Source organism: Mobula birostris, chromosome 3 (assembly GCF_030028105.1).
Source record: "Mobula birostris isolate sMobBir1 chromosome 3, sMobBir1.hap1, whole genome shotgun sequence".
Taxonomy (NCBI): Eukaryota; Metazoa; Chordata; class Chondrichthyes; order Myliobatiformes; family Myliobatidae; genus Mobula; species Mobula birostris.
The window spans coordinates 168,207,069-168,230,251 of NC_092372.1; the positions used below are offsets into that span (position 1 = coordinate 168,207,069).

Sequence of the window (23,183 nt, forward strand, 5' to 3'; positions counted from 1 at the left end):
GCTTTGAGATCTTTTAATTTTATGAATATGTTATAAACATGATGCATATCTCACGATCTTTAAAAGTCAAACTAAATTTCATTAGCTGTATCTTGGTCATTATCATTCTTGCCTGACTAGGAAGGTTCTGAGTTCAATTCCCTGCAGTTCCCTGCCTCAATTCCCCAATTCAAGATACTTGAGATTAAAAATCTATTCTCTCAAGCCTTGCTGAGGAAATTCCCCATTGCTGATGGTGCCTTCGTTTGCATTAATGTTTACCTTTTTTTTTCAAAGAAGAGCAGAAGGTATCAGTGTCTTCATGATCTCACAATTCACACAAAATTACAAAAGCAGACCATTAAGTTGTTATTATGTTTAGGTTTGTGTGTAAATCGGCTGTTATATGTCCTGCATTTCAACAATGAGTACAGAGGGAGGCTTGAGATGCCATGTCAATTATAAAGCACTTTGAGATGCTCTGGCAGGTACAGTATATGGAAGTTGCTTATAAATGCATAACCAGTCACAGATAAAATGGAATTCAATGACATTCAATTAATATTTTTCAGTAATAGTGGTGCAATTCTGACAGCTTTCAAGAAGAACAAAAGATTTATATAATTTAATGGTGTTTAAAATATTCCACATATTCTGTTTCTACTTCTTAGCCCTTTGGTTCCCTCACCTTGCTTCTTTCAACATTGATGAATTTGATTGAAACTAATCTGGTTTTCAGGTCTTTAGCAGTTTTGTGAATGATTATTGTAGGTACATAGATCTTTAACAGTGTTGTTTTGTGAATGATTATTGCGGTACATAAGGCCGGTACATACTAGACTATCTTTTGATAGGTTTTTAAATTTCCCATTCTGAGTAGGGAAGCATCTCCCAAAATAATTTGCTGGAAATAATTACTACGTTAGTGTATAAAATATTGCCTGATTAAACTTGGTGATTTTGAGAATTGAGAAAAACAGTGGAACATACTTAAAGCTAGTAACTATAGTTTAGTAATGACTGCAGACATGCAACCATATTAAATGAAGTTTGTGAAAAGCTTGTATACCAATGTTTTGTGCACATTACAGTCATATATATTGGCAGTGTATTTCCTGACCCTTTCAAGCATTGACACTCTTGTTGCCAGTCTGATGCTGCATGGACTAGTTATACTAGACCGGTATTAATTACTGCAGATCCATAGCATCCATAGCATTGGGTTTAATATCAGCTTGGGCAGAGCATTAGTTAGTTAATGGAAAACAAAAAAAGTTTGGAGAAATAGATCACTTTCAGGTTGGCAAGTTGTAGTTAGTGGGTTACCGCAGAGCATTGCTGCCTCAACTATTTACAGTCTACAATAATGAGAAGATGGAAAAGACTACAGAAAGTGGTGGACACAGCCCAGTGCATCACAGATGAAGCCTTCCAGATGAGTACATTTATAAGGAGCCCTGCCACAAGAAAGCAGCATCCATCATCAAAGATCTCCACCATTGAGACCGTTCTCTCTTCCCGCCACTGTCATCAGGCAGGAGGTACAGAAGTTTTAAGTCCAACACCCCAAGGTTCAGGAACAGTTATTATCCTACAACCATCAGGCTTCTGAACAAGCGTGGATAATTTCATTCGCCACTACTTTGAACTAATTCTACAATCTACAGGTGCACTTTCCAGTACCACAGCTCATGTTCTCACTGTTTTTATTTGCAGTTTTGTCTTTTTCCATTGGTGTCTGCCAGTCTTTGTTTATGTATAGTTTTTTTTGTAAAGTTGTGTTTCTTTTTTCCTGTAAATGCCTGCAAGAAAATGAAACTCAAGTTAGTATATGCTAACATATGTATTTTGATAATAAGTTTACTCTGAACTTTGAGATGGAAGGAACAAGTGTATTGTTGCGGTTATGTCAGCAGCACAAAGATAGGTGGGAAAGCAAGTTGGTATTGCCGCTGGCTGCCAGGAATGCTGAAAAGAGCTGAGAGAAAGACAGAGAAACTGTGAAGGAAAAACAATAGGTTAAGGTAGTGGGGAAAACTTTGGTAGATGGAGGATAACGTGAGGGTTACCATTTTTGAATCTGAATCAGAATCTGGTATGTCACTGATATATGTCATGAAATTTGTTGTTTTCTGGTATCAGTACAGTACAACACATAAAAATTATGAATTGCAGTGGTAAACAAATAAATAAATAAGTAGATAGTTCAAAAGAGGAATAGTGAAGTAGTGTTCATGGACCATTCAGAAATCTGATGGCAAAGGGGAAGAAGCTGATCCAAAATCTTCAGGTTTTGTACCTCCTCCCTGGTGGTAGTAATGAGAAGAGGGTATGAGCAGAAAACCAGGATATTGTTTAAATAAAAAAAGATGAGGCAGCAACATTTTAAACCAATCTGGGTGAAATACAACAAATAGGATGCAGACAACACACATAAAGGTTGCTGGTGAACGCAGCAGGCCAGGCAGCATCTCTAGGAAGAGGTACAGTCGACATTTCGGGCCGAGACCCTTTGTCCTGACGAAGGGTCTCGGCCCGAAACGTCGACTGTACCTCTTCCTAGAGATGCCTCCTGGCCTGCCGCATTCACCAGCAACTTTTATGGGTGCTGCTTGAAATTTCAGCATCTGCAGATTTCCTCGTGTTTGCATTTTTAAATAGGATGCACATAAATTTAAGTATTTAGGAAGGCAAATGGAATCCTGCAAATAAGTTGGAATACAAGAGTAATATTGTACTTGTTGATGAATTCACAGCTGGAATACTGTATGTTCTTGGTATTTAGAAAAATGAGAAGTGATATTTTGAAAGAATGATTCTGTGGGAAATGTGGCACAGTAAAAGCAGTGAGGATGTTTCCCTTCATAGTAGAAGGTAGAACCTGGGGGTGTGGTGGGGAGGGGGGAATAATTTTTTTTGTATAAGCGGTTTCCAATTTAAAACAACGATGAAGAGGATCCTCCTTGCACAAAGCTATGTATCTTTGGAATTCATCTGCCTCAAAAGATGGATGGGCACTTGGAATACAGGAACTTTAGTATTTTTTCCAGAACATTGTAGAAAGTGCTGTCAAGATCAGACCAGCCACAATTTTACTGTACATCAGAACAGCTTCAAGGAGCCTTATGGCCTACACCTACTCTTTTTCTTTTCTTGTGTTCTTATAAAAAGTTTTTGATAAAACAAATGTTGTTATTGAGTTATGATTCACAGAAACTTCTGCAAAGCAGAGACAGAGAGTTAGATCATATTGTTCTCCATGGGTCAGTGCTCAGATCATTTCTTGAAAGTAGATGAAGGAATAGATCACTTGAAAATAGATAATTAATGTGTGAGGAAGGTAGAATGATGTTCTATCGCCTCAACACGAGGTATGGTGGCGGTGGCAATGGCAAGGACAGGAGGAAATAGAAAAGCTAATTTAATGAGCTGAGCATTTCTGAAGGAAAATAAAGTAATACACCTTAATCAGAATAAATATGAAGAGGTGACAGGTAAAATGGCACTGTTCTATAGGATTTGCTGAAAAACAGGGATGTGCTGGTGGAATATGTGACAAAACATTCAGCAATTATAAAAAAATAAGAGTTATATAAAATTAAATTTGTGGTTGAAGTATGGATATGGAATAAAATGTGCAAAAATACAAAAATACCAGCACGTCCTCACAAAATTTTAGAAGGTGACAGGGCATGTTGGAAGAACATCATTATAAATGCATGCCCCATTCTTGACCATCTGCTTCTTGAAGTGGCTTCTCTGCAGTATCCTGAGCTGAGTAATATGTGGCAATGTGTACAAAAACAGGGAGGTTATGTTCAATGTTTAGAAAATCTTGCTTAGGTCACAGGTGGAGTATTGCATTTGTGAAGGTCTGCAGAGGGTACAGAAAAGATTTACCAAAATAGTTCCAGGGATAAGGAATTTCAGTTTGAAGGTTAGACTGTCTATTAAGCAAAGAAGATTGAGAGAATATTTGAAATAAAGCTATACAATATCAAGACAGTTTGATAGAATAAACAGACAGCTAAAGCTGTTTCCATTAGTGGATGGTTCAAGAATTTGGGGCACAGATTTATAATGACGAGTAAGTGATACAAGAGAGTGCAGTGAAATCTGCTTTTTCCTTACATGGAGAGCAGTTATTTTATGGAGCTCTCTGCTTTGTAAAGATGGTGGGAATAGAATTGATCACAAATTTCAAAAGGAACTTAAGTAAAAAAATATTTTAGGGGAATGGGGAAAGAATGGGACAGTGACACTGATGGGATTGATCCCTGTGGGAGCCTGTGCAGTCAGTGGACTAAATAACATAATGATTTTAGCTTGAAATAGAGAAATTGTTAGAGGCTGTTAAATGTATTGGTTTAGTATAGGATTGGGGATTCCTAACTCTTTTCAAGACAGAAAGAATGTTTTTAACTCAGAGACATTAATATGCAACATTAATGCACTTTTAGAACATGGAAGAGTACAAAACAGGACTAGGCCCTTTGGCCATAATATCTGCTGACCATGATGCCAAATTAAACTAAACCTATCTGCTTGCACATGACCCGTATTTTCCAATACCCTGCATGTTCTTATGTCTAAATGCTACTCTCCTTAATCCTACTTGCCAAGACCATATTGTTATTTTAGTGTACCTGCCTAAGCATTTTGTTAATTTCATTTGCTTCTACCACTTTAATTGCCAGTAGATTTAACTGTCTTGCATTCCTTTAGCAGTGCAATTGAAATTCAAAGAAAGCTGCAGATGCTGGATGTCTGAAATAAAAGTAGAAGTTGAGGCAACATCTGTGGAAAGTGCACTAGTAAATGTTTCAGGTTGACTGCCCTTTGTCATAACTGGAAGTTAAGCCATCTCAGGATATCCCTTTTCCAGCAATGACTTAAGATCTTCAACCTGAGAAGTTGATTCAGGTCTGCTGAGTACTTCCAGTGTTTTCTGTTATTATCTTGATAGTGGAATACTGTTTGATAGATAAGTAGATTCTCATCTTTCTCATTATTCAAATATGAACCTTGTAAGTGATGATTACAATAACTGGATGAAACCATACGTAGTTGAAACATCTGTACATACTTATACGTAGCTAAATTGCACTGTACTTTGAACAGAGAAGTAAATTCAATATGAATGGTAACCCAGAATTTTTAGTGTGACTGTTTACTGGCTGATATTACTTTTAATGTTCTAGTTCAGTAGTTCAGTAGTTCCATTTAATATCAGAGAATGTATACAATATGCAACCTGAAATTCTTACTTTTCACAGACATCCTCGAAAGTAGCATCAACCCTCCCCCTCCCCTCTCCCAATTATTCTAGCAGAAAGCATCAGCGTTCCCACCACCCACCATGCAAGCAACAGCAAAGCCCTAAAGAGAAACCATGATCTACAGTACATCAAAAACTAATAGTTCATTCCAACATTTTGACATCCCACAGGCTTTCACTAACAAGGGAGAGACTTACTGCTCCTTCCACAGCAAGAGGGGAAACAAAATGTTGTTATTTTGATGTTACAGTCAGTCTGAAGTGTTGCTTTTTATTTCGAGTTCCCTGACTCGAGAATCGGCAGCAAACTCTCTCACCAACTGCATTTCCAACAAATGCGCCTTATTAGTTTAGATTCAACTTTATAGTCTTTGTGCCGAGTGCAGATACAAAGCCAATGAAATGCAGTTAGCATCTGACTAGAAATGCAAAGAATAGTGTTATTTACAAAATAACTGTGAATAAAAAGTAAGTGCTACAGCACACAAATATAAAAGTACTGAGACAGTACAATATGGGTGCAGTACTGCTTAGCGCTGTGATGTGAGGTTCAGCAGGGTCACAGCCTCAGGGAAGAAGCTCTTCCTGCGCCTGCTGGTGCGAGAGCGGAGGCTCCTGTAGCGCCTACCGGATAGGAGGAGAGTAAAAAATCCATGGTTAGGGTGAGATGCATCCTTGATAATTCTTTTCGTCCTGCCCAGGCAGCGTTTATGGTAGATGTTCTCAATGGTGGGCAATTGGGTGCCGATAATCCACTGGGCAGTTTTCACCACACGCTGGAGTGCTTTACGGTCTGATACGGGGCAATTGCCATACCACACTGAGATGCAGTTGATGAGTATGCTCTCAATGGTACAGCAGTAAAAGTTCGTCAGTATCCTGGGACACAGGTGAGCTTTCTTGATGCTCCGCAGGAAATAAAGGCGCCATTGCACCTTTTTGATCAGGATGGAGGAGTTCTGGGACCAGGTGAGATCCTCAGAAATGTGGACACCAAGGAATTTGAAGCTTGATACATGCTCCATTACAGCTCCGTTGATGTTGATGGGGACCGTGAGTGTGGCTCTTAGCATGCCTGAAGTCCACAATGATCTCCTTGGTCTCCTGGATGTTAAGGGCCAGGTTGTTGTCAGCACACCACACGGCCAGGTGCTGGACCTCATCCCTGTAGGCCGTCTCGTCATCCCCTCAGATCAGGCCAACCACCGTGGTGTCGTCTGCGAACTTGATTATGAAGTTAGAACCGTGTGCAGAAATGCAGTCGTAGGTGAAAAGGTAGTACAGAAGAGGGCTCAGCACACAGCCTTGAGGCACGCCGGTGTTCAGGGTGAGAGTGGAGGAGGAGAGGTTGTCAATTTAAAAGCTTTTAAAACAAAATAAGATGAGAGATACTGTAGAATTTTTAATTGTAAATTGTGTCTTTTGGGATTAACTAAGGAATATTAAGTAAAAAGAAACTATTAGTAAAACTGCTGAATGTGATAAAGAGGCGGGTGGCAAGTCATTTGCACATTGACCCTTGGTGGGGTTGGTTAAAATCGCTAATGGAATTACTACTCTGGACTATTATCTGTGAACTAAAAATACTTAAGAGGATGTATGAATCTGACTGGATGTTATGAATGTCCTTCTCATGTTTAACTTCTCCATATTGTATGAGGTACTTTGTAACCAAGATATTGCATTGTTTTAAGTGGAATTTACTGTAATTGAAGTCTACATAGTGAATGTTGGATTGAGTAGCAAAATTTAAAAATTATAGATAAGTGTTAAGTGTCTGGGAAATAACATTGGCAAGAAACAGAGAAGTAGAAAAATTCAAGATTAAGTTTTAAAAGAAGTGAAATGAGACTCCAGAGGTTTATTACCATTTTGTGTTGCACAAAGATCAACTTTGCTAAAAGTAAGAGTCATGCTGTATTGCTTCATTTAACCTGTTCTAGTTCTTGGTATTATTTTTCAATGAGTTTTTTTAAATTTTAATTCTGAGTTACTTGAATAGAATCCATAAAAAGCAAGTGATCTTGTTTTATATTCTGTTACAGTTGCATGAATCAAGTTTATCATTTGCCTGTGCAGTGCATAGAAAGTAAGACAGATGGATGCTGTCCACTTTTCAGGCATGAAGATTGAGTCATTCTTCAAAGCTAATATTAAGTGCTGGATCAAAAATATAATTCTTGACAGAGTTTACTTTTAAGTGAAGGCTAGCTGGATAACATTGTACATTTTACTAAATAATGATTTGCTGCCATTCTGAAACCTCCCTGTCAACATTTCACTTCCTTAAATGGAGCCTTCACCAATGAAAATAAGCTATTTAATTTGCACTGTAATGTTATTTGGCATTTTAAGGTGTGTGTGTGTGTGTGTGTGTGTGTGTGTGTGTAATTCCTAGCAAAAAGACATGACTAGACAATTGGTTCTTTGATTATTAATTGAGGGCTGAATATTATTCAGTAGAGTACAATCATTCACCTTTTTAATAAAGAAATGAAATATTTTGTACTCATTCAGGGAAGCGGGGTGACTTTGGTCTTGAATCTTATCTGAAGAACAGCATTCTGTGTTGAACTGCACTGTTTGTGATTTGTTCAATTTCTGGAGTGGAACTTGAGCTCTTTTAACTTTTGGCAGGAGTTCTACCACTCCCTCAATTTGACATTGGTAGGGTCCTGAAACTGCCACCTGCAAACAACTTCAAGGTTATTTTTTTAAGTAGTGTTCACAAAAATATCAATCTTTTGCAAAAAAAAATGTGATTGTTGTAAATGAATTGAGTGTATCTTCTCAGCAACTGTTCCCACAAGTGCCAGGTCTTTTAGCATTCTTGGATACAGCCAAATGTGCAAGCATTGTTTAAGTCTCTTCCACAGAGTTCCAGAAGCTCAATGGAAAATTCTGTTTTGTAATTGCTTTGACTAGGGTAAAGTGAAAAGAAAATTAATTTATTTATGTAAATTAATTAAATTTCATCTTAGTTGTAACACCAACAGCATAACGGTGACCTTGACAAGCAACATACCAAAGGCTAATAGCGTTTCTAACTTGCTAATAGTTTTGAAATTTTGTACTCTTTTGTACTAGGAAGAATATACTGTTTCTTTACTGTAACTTGCTGCAGCCTAATGCAATGGAGGTTCAAAAAAATTGCTTTTCTTTTTCCCAGTGCTGTCTTTAACTGGAAGGTTAATGTCAGATTTGACCAAGTTCTGATGAAATGTGGTTGACCTGAAACATTAACTCTGTTTCTCTTTCCATGGGTAATGTCTGACCTGTTAAATATTCTGGTTTTGTTTAAGATTTCCAATGGCTGCAGTTGTTTTGATTTTTTTGTGTTAATCTTCAGTTTGCAAAACGTGTTCTCTTCCTAACTTTAAAGCTCCATGTGAATGTGTATTTTTGAGTCAGAGCGCAGATTTCTCATTAAAAGGTAAACCATCAAACCATGAATAGATATCTAATAGGTGAAGTTTTGAATTAACCTTTCATTATCAATGTATATCTTTAGGAAGTTATGATAATCAATGTAATGATTCATGATTTTCTGTTAGGTTTAATTGCTTAGAAACTTCAAAGAGTTAATAAGTTAATTTCTTAGTAGTCCAGCCTGCTGTTCTTTCAATTTTTTGCCTTTAATATGAGCTCATTTTGGACAATCTTGATAGCTCCACTGAATGATTTATCTCCTGGTTCCTGAGGGTTCAATAATTTTGGAAGGCGTCAGTGCAGGGTATCAATTACAATCACTACACAAATTCCAGTGTGCAATGCAGTGGTACAACGTCATCCTGCAGGCTATTGCATAAGGGGAAAAAGAATGGTACCTGTCCAGACCTTAAAAGTGGTACTTTTAACTATTACAGATTTCAGGTGTAGGCCCAAACTGTTGGCTTATGGAATGGCTGGACGTGTAAGTATAAATTCACACCATGTCTTTATCTGATAAATATTGCTTATTTTCTCATTAAATTGAAGGAAACCATTTGGCCCACAAATTTATTCCTCCTACTTATTTCTCTGTTAGCTATTCACTTGTTTTCTCTCATATGTTCATCAACACCTATTCTCCCAACACCTACCTACACTCAGGGTAATTAACAACAGCCAGTTAATCTGCCAGCATGCCTTTGGGGTGTGGGAGTAAACTGGAGCACCTGGGGCAACCCAACATGGTTACATGCACACTCACACTGACAGTAGCTGAAGCTGGCACCTGATCTGGGTCGCTGGAGCTTTGAGGCAACTGCAACTGTGCTACTGTGCTGTGCCTTCATCTGCTTCAGTGCCCAATACAGAGGGCAGACCTTTCAGTGAAAGTGGAGAGAATTTGCTTCCTGTCACAGCTCTGTTCTTCCTGTGCTATCTGCATGTCTTTGCCAAATGCCACAAAGTGATATGATTGCTTCTGGATAGCATATAAAGTAGATATGATGCCAGGAGCACCTACTGTGTATAAGATTACATGACTTCTGTGCAGTGTTGGGGAAGAACTCAAACCTTTCAATGTTGTGTAAGGGGAAATTATTATGTGATAGGCATGGTTATGGAATGTATTCCTAGAGGTCATGGTCAATTCATCTTGTGCTTCCTGTACTGAGCAATCAATAAGAGTTTTCTTAGCCAACCTCAGGTGATTGGTACTAACCTTAAAATGATTGTTAGTGAATGTCATTAACTTCTCTTGAGCTCAGATGAACACTGTAATCAAGTTCTGCCTTGTGGATGTCTACATCATTCAAAACCATGGGATTAGATTGCTGCTTATGATTAGAAATATCCAGTTGGTTTCACCTTACATATTTGTGTTATTTACTTCTTTCTAGTTCAAAGTAAATTTATTATTAATGTACATGTTACCACATACAACCCAGAAATTCATTTTTTTGTGGCCATTCACAGTAAGTGCAAAGAAACACAATAGAATCAATGACAGACCGCACACAAGACGGACACACACCTAACGTGCAAAAGACAACAAACTGTGCGAATACAAACAGGAAAAAACTAATAAATATCGAGAACATGAGATGAGTCCATAGGTTGTGTTCAGTTTAGAGTTGGCATGAGTGAAGTTATCCCCTGATGGTTGAGGGGTAATAACTGTTTCTGAACCTGGGGGTGTGGGTCCTGAGGCTTCAATGCCACCTTGCTGATGGCAGCAGCAAGAGGAGAGCATGGCCTAGAATGGGCGGAGATCCTTGATGATGGATGCTGCTTTGCTGTGACAGCACTCTATGTAGATATGGTTTTACCCGTGATAGACTGGACGGTATCCATCAATTTTTATAGGCTTTTCTGTTCAAGGGCATTGATGTTTCCATACCAGGCGTGATGCAACCAGTCAATGTACTTACCATCACACATCTTCAAATTTGGTCAACATTTTAGATGATATGCTGGATCTATGCAAACCTCTAAGAAAGTAGAGCCATTGCCATGCTTTCTTTGTAATAGCACTCAGGTGCTAGATCCAGGACAGATCTTTTGAGATGATAGCAGGAAGGAGTTTAAAGTTGCTGACCCTCTTCACCTCTGATCCCGTGATAACAACTGGCTCATGGACTTCCAGTTTCCTTCTCATGAAGTCATTAATCAGCTCCTTGGTCTTGCTGACAAAACATTGTTGTCAGTATCAACATTGTGTTAATGTTATGAAAAATGGTTGACAATCTGCTTTCAAAAAATTCAACTTTGATATGTGTTCAAAGCATGCTTTCGTACTTAATATAATCTGGGTTGATATTTTAGGATGCTGCTGTGGTTTTGTTTATTCTGCTGCCGCTTTAGGATCAGGCTCTATCTGCCCGTTTCAGTGGACTTTAAGGGGAAAATACCCTTTAAGGGAAAGGGTATTTGCTGAATGGAAAGTTACCTGGACATTATTCTTCACAGAATCTACTTCAAGAAGCAAAACTACAGTGCTTGGAAAAAGTATTCAGCCCCCACTGCTATTTTCACATTTTACTGTTTCATTTTCTAAAGTGAAAATATATTGAAGTAGGATTTTTTTGAGCTAATCTACAAAACATTGTGCATCATGTCCACCAAAAGTAGCCTGCAGCATGCAGTTGAATTATAATGTGATAAGGTGGTAAATAAATGCTAAATGTTTACTTCCATTATGTTCCTTTGATACTTAGGACTCTAATTATTAGCTTTGTGCTGCAATTGAAATATTTGTTCAGTTGCTGCTATTAAAATCTTCAGTTCCCTTGAGTGTTTGTTCAAACAGTTTCCTGTAAGATCTTGCTCTGCAGATAAGTTCTGCAGCAAAAATTGATTGCTATCAGTACCTTTTAGGAAACGTTAGTGGACTAGCCTTTCACTTGAGCAATGAACCTGGTGTCATAAATGACAAGTTTCAAACCAAATAGCATGTTTGATTTTCTAAAATAAAGGTAAATAGATTAATTGTAGAAAACTTAAGATCATTATTATTGATTCCTGCATACTTTCGGAAGAAATTAAATATACAAGTTTAAGAAACTTATTAAATTTTCCCACCTACATTTTATTTAATGAAAACAAGTATCAAGCGTCTGTATGCAACCCTGGATTAGTTGCACAAACCAGTTCTGACTCTTCTGAAGAGGATGTGGTTGCATTGTGTAACAACTTCTCTTTTGCTAGTATTTTACCTGTTTTTTTCATGTAGCATGTTACTAAAACTAAAGGAAGTAAAATTGAATTAGCAAGTCAGCACTCAATCCTGTGCATCGTATGTAGTACATGACATGTCTTATCTGTGCTGTACCAAACTGAAAAATATAACAATAAATGTAAAGGCATTTTTCAAACAAAAACCAGCTTGTTAATTTTAACAGCAATCAATGATCATATCAAAGATTGATCTTACAGGGAACATGGTAATCAGAGTTGGAAGAAGTAGACCTAGAAAAGTGGAAGTGTATTTCAGTGTCTGCTGATTAAAACATATTAATTTGCCAAAGAATATGGCCTTCAGTGCCAAGGGCTTCTTATTGTTGAAACAGAGCAATGTGTTGACTTCCCCAGATTTTAGCTACAGAGCCTTGAAATGTATTCATCCCAAACCCTCTGTTCACATAAATGAATATTACAACCAAGGATTTTGATCAATTTAACTGAGAATTTCTTTGGACAGTGAAGTCCAAAAAAAATTGCAAAGCATGAAAAACAAAAATTCAACAACAATGTTGGCAGTTCAAAAGTATTCATCTCCTTTTGCTCAGTTGAACCACCTCTCACAGCTATTACAGCCAGTAGTCTTTTTGGATAAGTCTCTATTAGCTTTGCACAAGATGATGGAGCAAGATTGGCCCATTTCATCTTGCAAAATTCCACAAGTTGTGCCAGGTTTGTTGGGGAACAGCGGTGGAGAGCAATCTTGAATTCTTGTCTGATTGGGTTAAGGTCAGGACTCTGACTAGGCCTCTCACGGACATCAATTTTCTTAACTTGAAGCCACTCCATGATTGCTCTTGCTTTGGGTCAATGTCCTGCCGAAAGACAAACTTCATCCACAGTTTAAGCTTTCTGGCAGAGGCTAGTAGGTTTTTTATCCAGAGTGTCTCTGTATTTAGCAGGATTAATCTTCCCATTAATCCTGACCAGGTTTCTAGTTCCTGCTGCTGAAACGCATCACCATAGGATGATTCTATCTCCACCATACTTTACAGTAGGGATGGTGTTACCTGGCTGAAGTGCAGTATTAAATTTACATAACACATACCGCAAGTGTTTGAGCCCAAAAAGTTCCACTTTAGTCTCATTCAACCACAAGACATCTTTACAGTATATTCCTCATAATGCTGTGCGAAGTCTTTATGTGCAAGGATTTTTTTTTAATCCAGGTCTTCTTCCTTGCCACTCTTCCATAAGTACCCTTTTTGTGCAAGGCCTTAGAGATTGTAGAGCCATGAATATCATCTCCAGTTGCAGACAGTGACTTCTGCAGCTCACTCGGAGTGTTACTGTTGGTTTCACAGTAGCATCTCTTACAATTTCCATTCTTCTCTAGCAACTAAGTTTGGAGGGGTGGCTTGACCTAGGCAATGTGTTTGTGGTTTCATATTTTTATCCACTCTTTCACAGTGGACTGCACTGAACTCTGAAGTATGTTCAGTGCCTTTGAGAAGGTCTTGTACTCTTCCCCAGATTTGTGCTTCTCTATTATCATTTCCCTGATTTGTCTTGAATGTTCTTTTGTCTTCATTTTGGTTTTGGTCTGTTGAAAATCTACCATAGCATTGGACCTTACAAGGGGGGGGGGTATTTTGATGAATTCATTGAAAACAGATGATACTCCAATTTTCTACACCAGCAAATTGGGTGAGTTGGTGAAGTAATTATTGCACTGAGGAAGGTTAGTCTAGTAATTATAAAAGTGATGAATACATTTTTAGCCTCACAATTTTGGCTTTAAATTTTCTGTAAATTGTTGATAGCTTTTGGATTTTTTCTTTTGATTTGTTATCATGCACAATGTTATGTGGATAAGCTCAAAAATCCTACTTCAATATGTTTTAAATTTAGAGAATGAGACAGTAAAATATCAATATCGTTGTGGGTGGCTGAATGCTTTTTCAAGGCACTGTATTATGTTTATCTAAAAGATTATTATAATTGATAAAAAGTGTTTCTTATTCTTTTAATGTGCTAACTTGAACAAGGATGGGTATCTTGTTAAAAGCACTCCAAAACTCACAGGAAAACTTTGTAAATGATTACATGTTTTCTTTTGACAGATTAAAGCAGCAATTAGCAAACAAGGAGTAGCAAATCAGAAGAAAGATAAACTTGTATTTGTGTAATATATTATATGCCCTTGTGAGGACTCAAACTGCCTCAGAGCAACCAGATTACTTTACCAATATAGTCCCAGTTTTTACAAAGTAAACATTGCAGCTAAATCTATTTAACTGATTTTATTTCAACATCTGATGTTGATTAGTGCACTGGGAGCACCATGGAGTAATTTCTTGTGATAGTACACATTCCCTAAAATATTCATTTAAGTCCTTTTGACAATATCACTTGCATGCTTAAATAATAAATTGATTAAAAATCATAAATTAATAAACAGACCACTGTTAAGACTATTGCATATTGTTTTGGATGAATCATTATAGAGAGGACTTTAGACAAAATTTTTCATTGTAGGTTTCTTGGATATTGCCAATGATAGGTAGTTACGAGACTTGAAAATTGTGATTTTTACCTAATGAAGCAGAGAACAGATCATTGCTCAGAGTTAGTTTAGGTGAAAAATATTTAAATGCATGGTTTCTGGAGCATGGAATGCCTTGTTTAAGGGAAATAGTTGAGACAGACATCACTGCATCTTGGAAAGGAAAATGGAATAAATATTTGAATTTAAAATAAAGCTGTAGTTATACAAGGCTCTTAACTAGCAAAACATTCCAAGAAATCTTGCAGGAGCAGAATCAAATGAATTTTTAACAGAGGCATGCAAAACAGTGTTAGAGAAGGTCTCCAAATGTTTAGTCAAAAAAGCAGGTATTAAGCGGCGTCATAAAGAAAAGAGAAATTGTGTGACGGCAAGTGTAGGAAGTTTTTAGAATATGGGGTCTTGGCATCTGAATTCAGGGCCGCTGATAGTGGAATGATCGAATTCTGGCTGATCAAGAGTACAGTAACGGAGCACTACAAATTCAGTTTGGAAAATCTCCAGAATGATTGAAAAGATTGATTGCCTTTGTCATAGATACACAGAATGGCATGAACTATTGAAGAGAACATGTAGAAACTTCATTACACTTGAAACTTATGATCTGGGATTCACTGCTTGTAAGGGTGTTGGTAACAGACAATAAGGATTTTTAAAAATGAATTAGATATGGAGTTCAGCGGATCAGAATTTCAGAATTAGAATTAGGTTTAATATCACTGGCATACGTCATGCAATTTGTTGCTTAATGGCAATATTACAATGCAATACATAATTATAAAACTATAAATTACAATAATAAATATATACAATATAAATTTAAATAAGTAGTGCAAATGGAGAGGAGAATAAAGTAAGGTAGTGTTTATGGGTTCATCGTCTATTTTGAAATCAGATGGAGGAGGGGAAGGCTTTGTTCCAGAAACATTGAGTATGGGTCTTCAGCTTCAGTACCTCCTCCTTGACGATAACAATCAGAAGAGGGCACGTCCTGGGTAATGGACATCCTTAATGATGGATACTGCCTTTTTGAGGCATCACCTTTTAAAGCTGTTCTTGATGCTGGTGAGGTTAGTACCCATGATGGAGCTGGCTGAATTTACAATATTCTTCAGCTTTTTCTGATGATGTGCAGTGGCTCCTCCATACCAGATGGTGATGCATCCAGTTAGTATGCTCTCCTCTGCATTGGTGGAAATTTACTAGTGTCTTTGGTGACATAGAGTCCACTGCCAAGAAGGCCCACCAGCGCCTTTACTTCCTGAGAAAACTAAAGAAATTTGGCCTATCCCCTAAAACTCTCACTAATTTTTATAGATGCACTGTAGGAAGCATTCTTCTAGGGTGCATCACAACCTTGTATGGCAGTTGTCCTGTCCAAGACCGGAAGAAGCTGCAGAAGATAATGAACACAGCCCAGCACATCACACAAACCAATCTTCCGTCCTTGGACTCACTTTACACCGCACGCTGTCGTTGCAGTGCTGCCAGGATAATCAAGGACACGACCCACCCAGCCAACAGACCTTTCGTCCCTCTTCCCCCCGGGAGAAGGCTCAGGAGCTTGAAGACTCGTACGGCCAGATTTGGGAACAGCTTCTTTCCAACTGATAAGACTGCTGAACGGATCCTGACCCGGATCTGGGCTATACCCTCCAAATATCCGGACTTGTTTCTCAGTTTTTTTTTGCACTACCTTACTTTCTATTTTTCTGTTTTCTATTTATGATTTATAATTTAAATTTTTAATATTTATTATCGATTTGTAATCCAGGGAGCGGGAAGTGCAGAATCAAATATCGCTGTGATGATTGTACATTCTAGTATCAATTGTTTGGCGACAATAAAGTATAAGTATAAAGTATACCAAGTTTCCTCAAACACCAAATGAAATATAGCTGTTGTTGTGCCTTCTTTGTAATTGCATCAATTTGTTGGGCCCAGGATAGATCTTCCAAGATGTTGACACCCAGGAACTTGAAACTACTCACCCTTTCCACTGCTTGTCCCTTGATAAAGACTAGCATGTGTTCCCTTGACTTCCCCTTCCTGAAGTCTGCAATCACTTCCTTGTTCTTACTGATATTGAGCACAAGGTTGCTGTTACATCACCACTCTTGCTCCTGTATGTCTCATCATCACCATCTGAAATCCTGCCAATAATAGTTGTGTCATTGGCAAATTTATAAATGGCATTTGAGCTGTGCCTAGCTACACAGTCATGGGTATAGAGAGAGTAGGGTACTGGGCTAAACGTTCATCCTTGAGGTGTGCCACTGTTGTTTGTCAGCGAGGACGAGATGTTATTTCCGATCTGAACTGACTGTGGGGTGAGGAAGTCAAAGATCCATTTATAGAGGGAGGACGGAGTCCAAGGTTTTGGAGCTTGCTAGTTAGAACTGAAGGTATGATTGTGTTGAACACTGCACCTGATGTAGGTATTGCTACGTAGGTGATCCAAGACCAAGTGGAGAGTCAATGAATTTTTATCTGCCGTAGACCTTTTGTGGTAATAGGCAGATTATTGTGGGTCCTGGTCCTTGCTTAAACAGGAGTTGATTCTAGCCATGACTAATCTCTCAAAGCACTTCATCACAGTGGATGTGAGTGATAGTCATTGAGGCAGCTCACCTGCTCTTCTTGGGCACTGGTACGATTGTCACCCTTTTTAAACAGGTGGGAATTTCTACTGTGGCAGTGAGAGATTGAAGATATACTTGAACAGTCCCGCCAGTTGGTTAGCCCAGGTTTTCAATGCCCTACCACGTACACCATTAGGGCCATTCTCCTTGCAAGGGTTTGCCCTCTTGAAAGATATTCTGATGTGGGCCTCTGAGACAGAGGTAACAGGATTCCGCAGGCATTCACCAGGTGTGGTTTTATTCTCCCTTTCGAAGCGTGTATAATTCACAGCCATTCATGATATTCAGTTTCACTCTGTAGGGAGTAATGGTCTGCAAACCCTGCCAGAGCTGATGTGCATCCAATTCTGTCTCTAATCTCAATCAGAATTGTTTTGTTGCTCTTAAAATAGCTTTCCATGGATCACCGGTCTTGATTGCCACAGATATAGCCCTCAGCAGGCTATGAATCTCCTGGTTCAGCCATGGCTTTTGGTTTTGGTATGCTTATTATGTTCTTGAAGGCACATGCTCATCCGCACAGGTCCTGATGAAGCTGGTGACAAATGTAATGTGTTCATTCAAGTTTGAAGATCAATCACTGTGAGTCCACCGACTCACAGCAGTGCTGTAAGTGCTCCTCCTCCTCCTTTGACCATACCTTCCTGGTCCTCACCACTGGTACTGTGGGTATCAGACTTCCCCACTATAAAAAACACCCACTCTGTCTCAGCCTTTAACTATTCATTACGTTTCCATGAGTTCTTTCCTCATTCTTCTAAACTCCAGCAAGCCCAGAGTCATGAAACACTCCTCAAGTGGTACCCCTTTCTTTCCTGGAATCATTCTCATGAACCTCCTCTCTTATGCCAACAGATCCTTTCTTAGATTAAGGGCCCAAAACTGCCAACAATACTCCTAATGTGTGGTCTGACCAATGTCTTACAAAGCCTCAGCATTACATCCTTGCTTTTATATTCTAGTCCTCTCAAAATGAATGCCATTTAACAACTGAGCAAGAAGTTGGAAGTAACTGCCTCAAAATGTCAGTGACTAGTTACTTGTACACAGTGTATGTGTAAAAAAAAATTAAATCAGTACTAATCAATATTAAATGATTACTGTAAGTCCTATATTTGATAGCTCAGCTACCCTAATTACATGAAATAACAGTGAAATTGCGAGATATCATATTGGAAACTAGTTTTGTTAGTTGCTTTTAAGAAAAATCTAAAATTCACAACTTGTTGCCAGCAGTGATCTATCCACTCTTGTTGCTGACCTGTCTGAGAAGTATCGACTTTTCCAGATGTGTTGGTAGTAACTTGCAGCCTGAAGCTGCCCTATTTCAAAGTAGAAAGGCCTTGGGTAGTGGTTGGGTCTGTGTTAACTAATTCCATCAACATACATGGGCCAGAATAAGCCCTGCCTATAAAAAGGCTAGAAGATATCTTGGAAATCTGGTAAAGCCATGTTTAGCTATCAGAGAATTAGAATCTCCAGCATCTACGATGTTTTTATTTTGTAAATGACTTTATAAATGTTTAAATGGTTTGGCATGGACTAGATGTGCTTAAGAGTCCGTTTCTGTGCTTTACTTTTCTATGACTCTATACTTAACTAGGTCCCTCAGAGACATTTACCAGTGCTTTTGCAACAAATTCACAGTCTTCTGCATTCTCTGAATACTGATAAAATAATGCAGATTGGAAGTTTCTGGCATAGAATGGCTGGCAATTTTGGGGCTGCCACTTTTATATGGGCTTTCCAAGCTTGTTGATAGGTTTACAAAGGAATAGAATTAGTTTGATCTGGATCCTCTGGAATTTCTTTTTGCAGACCAACCGGTTTGTGTTTCTCACAATTATAAAATCAAAAATAGCAAAAGCTTGAGAAATAAGCTGTGTATTGACTGTCATACTGAATTACCTCAGAAGGATTTGACTGTTGATCGAATTAGCAGCTGTAATATGTTGGTGTCCTGCCAGACAAGTGTTGGTTCTAGTAACATTTGCCTTTGCTAATCATTAATTTGAGAGTAGTTGATTAAAGCACTGCTGTTATAGTTCTTAGTACTTGACATATTCCAGATGAATCTAAATGTGACAATATTTAAAACATGTTTCATATTTTATGAATGCCATTGCCTTGTTGACCAAATTACTGAATATTTACACACTCAATAGATTTTATTATCTTTCAGTGTACTATCAGATATTGGAAAATTTGAGAAAATAATATGGATGTATTGAACAGAAATCCTCGATTGCCTTCTGCAAAGGGTTTTGATGTTTTTTTTCTGAACTGCATCTTTTAGCTTTTGTTTTAAGCTATAATTAGTAGGATAGCATGATCTGTAACTCTTGATCTGTACGTTTGATGGTTCAGAATGTAATATGTAAATTTGCCACCTACTGAAAATCTGTTTTGTAAGAGGTAGAATTGGGTACTTGGAAATTCACCCCTAGTTGGTAATGCTAAATGCACAAGTATCTTAGCTAAACAGAAGTAAATGAAACTGAAAATCTGAGACATGGTAATGAAGTGCCTTTGCTATATGTAAGCATTCCTTCAGGGTCAAGGATGACCCGTTCTGAGGTGACTGAAGAGGTCTATTTAGGATTGTAGACTATGCTACAGGTGGGGAAAATGATAGGTGAGTGGATGGGTCATCAGGACTGTTGCTTTCATCTTCCACGCTTTGTGCATAGTGTCCCATACAGATGTTGCAGAGACTCAAGGTGCTTAGTGCCTTCCCAAGTGCTTTTCCTTTTTGAGAAATTATGGGCTTGAATGTAGATGATACAATTTTTGTAAAGAAAATTTGTGAAAGTCCTTCCGGGGTCTTTTTTTCTGTTTTCTGAGTCCTGGCTGCAAGAATCACAGATCTAGTTGAATACAATCAGTGGGAGAGGGTAGTGGCATTGGTTTCCCTGTCCTGCCAGTAGATTTGGATGAATTTGTAGGGATGGCATTGTTATTTCTCAGTGCTTTCAGGTACAAACTTTGTGTTCCATGTCTCTGAAGCATGAAGGATGGAAGGGATCATTCATGTTAGATAGATCATAAGCTTATTGCCAGGTTTGAGATCTGGATTTTCAAACATTATTTTCCTCAGCTGGCCCGAGGCTTTGTTGACACATTAGAGGTGATGATAAATTTTATCATCCTTTTTAAAAAAAGTTAGTGAAGGTTTTGGATCTTCACAGGCTGAACCAGCATTTAATCACCCATCATTCATTGACCTTGAGACTGCTCATTGGCGGTGGGTGAGCTGCCTTCTTGAACAGCTACGGTACTTGAGGTGTGGATAAACCCACAATGGTGTTAGGGAGAGAGCTTCCGGGAATTTAACCCAGTGACAGTGAAGGAGCAGTGTGAATTTCCAAGTCAGAATGGTATGTGGCTTGGAGAGCAGCTTCTAGGTGGAGGAGTTCTCATGCTTTTTTTGTCCTTGTGCTTCTAGCTGGTACAGGTTTTGGGTCTGGAAACTTCTATCGAAGGAAACATGTAAGTTGCTGCGTAGGTGGTACAAAATGCTACTTCTGTGTGTTGGTGATTGATGAGGGGATTCCTTTCAAGTAGGCTGCTATGTCCTGCATGTTGTCAAGCTGCTTGAGTATAGTTGAACCTGTATCCATCCTGGCAAGTGGAGAGCATTCCATTACAGTCATGATTTGAGCTTTATGCACAGGCTTTAAGGAATTACTTCCTTCTGACTTGCTCGTGTAGTCACATTATATATAGAGTGCTAATCCAGTAATGCTCAGGTTATTGATAATGGGAGATTCAGTGATAGTCATTGAGTGTCAGAGAGCGAATGCTGGATTTTCTCTTGTTGGATAGGCTTTCACCTGTGTGTGAATGTTTATTGCCACTCTCAGCAGAGGCCTGGATATTTGCCAGACTTTGCTGCTTTTGGATATGGACTGCTTCATTATTTGAGGAGCTATCCTGAACATTGTGCAATCATCAGTGAACTTCTAACTTTACAAATGAAAGAAGTTAATTGATGAAGCAGCTGGAGATGGTTTAACCTTGGAAACTACGCTGAGGAACTCCTGCAGTAATATTCTGTGGCTGAGGTGATTGACCTGCAACCACCAGAGCCATCTTTCTTTGTGCTTGGTATGATTCAAACCAGCTGACTTGTTGATGTTGTCAGGATTTTGGGTCTTGTTGTAGATCTTGCTTTTGGAGGGCAGAGGGCATTATTTGGGAACAGGTTGGTTGAGGACTTTTTCATCTGGCTGGTTAGAGTAAAATCTGTTCTCTCATGTGCTTCAGCATAGGGGTCTATGGGAACTTAGAGTTAGCCTGAATGTGCATAGAAGGAAGTGTTGTCTGAAAACTGAAGTGCAGTTGATCTTGGTTCAAGTACAGAAGTCAAAGATTGATCAGCTTCTTGTTGATCAATCATACTCCATTTGGAAACTTGATAGTGGTGAGCAGACAGGAGGATTTCAAGAGGGTTGATGTTTCCAAAAAGAGGTTGGTACATAAAATGGTGTTGCTTAATCATTGACTATATCGACAGTCGGACTGTTACGTACCCATGCATTATCGTTAACACCTGTATGTCATTGTAGAGCAAATGTAGGATGGTAAGAGGTTTCCAAATCCAGTCAAATTTCTGAAGGATCCTTGGTGAGTCCTCTCTGTTGATGGAGTCAATGGCTTTAGTGTGGTCAAAAGGGCCACATAAAGTGAGTGGTATTGCACTTTACATTTTTCTTAATTTGTAGTGCAATAATCATGTCCATTGCGCCTCATAATGGACAAAATCGATTATGTTACCATTAGGAATTGTTCTTAGACCATTGGAAGGTGGTGCTTGAGAAGAATGCTGTAAGCTTTCCTCTGGCAGATAGCAGGGAGACCCTTCTGTAATTATTGCAATCAAGCTCATTCCTTTCCTTGAGGTTGATTACAACTATGGAGAGAGAATACCTTACACTGCTGCTGCAGTGCTGCACTTCTTGTACCACCTCAAGATAAATGTATAGAGAAATAAGTTCTCTTTATTTATCTCATAGAGAATGAAGAAGAGCAGTGCAATTCTTGGCCCACAGTGGTAATTTTAAAATTGATGATGGCCTTTCCTTCCCTTTTTGTGAGTCAAAATCTGTGTAATTGTTGCTCCAGGTAAAAAATACCACAATTACCTCTAAGGTTGTTTATTTTGATAGAGAGATACTCAGCTGCTTTAAAAGATAAGCAGTAGAAATAAAAGCAAGCGTGATGGAATTAGACAGGATTCCTTAAAACCATTTTTAATTGCATAGCTATAGATTTCACATGGACAAGTTGGATTAAATTCACCCTTTGTAAATATAAATTATTGTTTCATTCCTTTCATTATATCAAATAGTTGTTGTCATAAGATTGTTTGGCAAGCTAATCACATATCCTTTAGCTTATAAAGGCAGTAAGTTTTATAATATTTATAGAGTCAGGCACTATCTAAACTTCAAGATTGTCGGCTCCATAAAATTTAAACCTCAGCCCTAGACCCCAGACTCATCTATTCTGTAGCAGACCTTGCAGATCATAATCAATTGCGTCCCTAGCATGGAGCAATGAGTAACAGAGAAGCACTGCATGGATGTTGAAGGAAAGTAGCTACTAAATAAAATATTTCACAGATGCCATTTAATGGCATGATTTCAATGTTTCAAACAAGTATGAAATAGGTCTAGAATAGATATAAGTGGGAGGTACAAGTATGAAATTTATCTGTATAGTTTTAAGCTATTTCCTCCCTGGAAGCAAATATACCTGCTGACTTTTCAAAATAGCTGCCACTAAAAGTGAAATACTACTTTTCAATACTTTTTTTCCCTAATTTGTCTGTTATTCGTGACAATTTTTTTTGAAGTTTAGCTAATAGTTCTAGTAGAGTACAAAAACCCATTATCATTAAATCTGTCCTTAAAATACTGTAGTTTCTATGTGGTTCAATTTGGAAACAGGATGGTTCTGTTTCCTCAGCGCCAGACTGTCCTAATGAGCATTGTAACAATGTTCTGTAGTACAGTAAGCCTTATATACTGAACTTTTACTAACAACCTTAAATACTGAACTTTTGGTCTTCTGTTTAGTTGCTGATTACTTCAATTTTGGTTAAAAAAGC

The 23,183-nt window shown here is 38.3% G+C and overlaps 1 protein-coding gene across 3 annotated transcripts in view; it reads left to right on the forward strand.

The window, feature by feature from the left end:
- The window catches only part of LOC140195408 (inactive phospholipase C-like protein 2), a 230,596-nt gene that overhangs the window by 914 nt on the left and 206,499 nt on the right, over positions 1-23,183 (forward strand). The gene's annotated exons all lie outside the window — the stretch shown is intronic.